General features: G+C 59.5%; 1 protein-coding gene across 1 annotated transcript in view; it reads right to left on the reverse strand.

The window, feature by feature from the left end:
- Positions 1-1,172, reverse strand: part of SMG8 (SMG8 nonsense mediated mRNA decay factor) — a 72,322-nt gene that overhangs the window by 2,853 nt on the left and 68,297 nt on the right. The gene's annotated exons all lie outside the window — the stretch shown is intronic.

The following is a 1,172-nucleotide window of genomic DNA, read 5'->3' on the forward strand; positions in this document are numbered from 1 at the left end:
TCTCTTTCTCCACACCCCTTTCTTTCTCTCCCTTTCTCATTCTCCCTTCTCCTCCCCATCTCTCCCTCCACACCTCTTTCTTTCCTTCCTTCCTTCCACCTCTTCTTCTTTCCCTGTCTCTTTCTCTCCCTTCCCTCCCTCCCTCCTTCCCTCACTCACTACTTGTAGAGCTGCTGGAGGCAGAGGTCCAGGCACTCGCCCTCCACCTCCTCCTCGGTGATGCCCTCCGACAGCGGCCGGGGAAGGGACGGCAAAGGCGGCAGCAGAGGCGCCGGCGGAGGAGGAGCAGGGGCAGCGGCAGCGGCGGGAGGATCGGGCGCCGCCGGGGGCTCCTCGGGCTGGGCTTCCCCGCCGCAGGGGCTGCCTCCCTCGGGGGAAGAAGAAGCGGCAGAGGCCTGGGCATCCCCTTCCCCCTCTTCCTCTTCCACAACCTCTTCCTCCTCCTCTTCTCCTTGTCCTCCTTCTTCTTGGGGTTCCGCCTGGAAGGGTCCCCGGAACTCGAGGAGGAAGAGCTCCAGGAAGCGGCGGTAGCTCCTCTCTTCAAAGCTGCAGAGGCCGCCCGCCATCGCTTCGCATCTGCCCCGCAGAGGAGCCTCTCCCGACCCTCCTCCTCCTCCGGCTTCCCTCACACTCGGCGCTTCGGAGAGCGCGCCCTCGCGCATGCGCAGGAGCCGGACACCAACAGGGAGGGGAGGGGACGACAGTAGACCCAACGGAACATGCGCGGAGAAAAAGGGGCGGGGCTAGAAAGGAGTGCGTCCACGCCCCCCTTAGCCACGCCTCCTCTTTCTCTCTGGGAGTTGTAGTTTTTGCCGGACATTGAGCCTTCTCTCTGATCCAAAGCATGATCTATTTAGACACTGTTTTAACTGCCATGGCTCCATGGCTAGGGCATTCTGGGAGTTGTAGTTTTTTCTCACACATCGAGCCTTCTCTTTTAGACAGCTTTAACTGCCCTGGCTGAATTGATAGGGCATTCTGGGAGTTGTAGTTTTTTCTCACACACTGAGCCTTCTCTGGTCCGGAGCATGAATAATCCACTATCTGACGCTGCTGTAGCTGCCATGGCTCCATGGCTAGGGCATTCTGGGAGCTGTAGTTTTTTCTCACACACTGAGCCTTCTCTGGTCCGGAGCAGGAATTATCCACTATCTGACGCTGCTGTAGCTGCC

Source organism: Sceloporus undulatus, chromosome 11, assembly GCF_019175285.1.
Source record: "Sceloporus undulatus isolate JIND9_A2432 ecotype Alabama chromosome 11, SceUnd_v1.1, whole genome shotgun sequence".
NCBI classification, from domain to species: Eukaryota; Metazoa; Chordata; class Lepidosauria; order Squamata; family Phrynosomatidae; genus Sceloporus; species Sceloporus undulatus.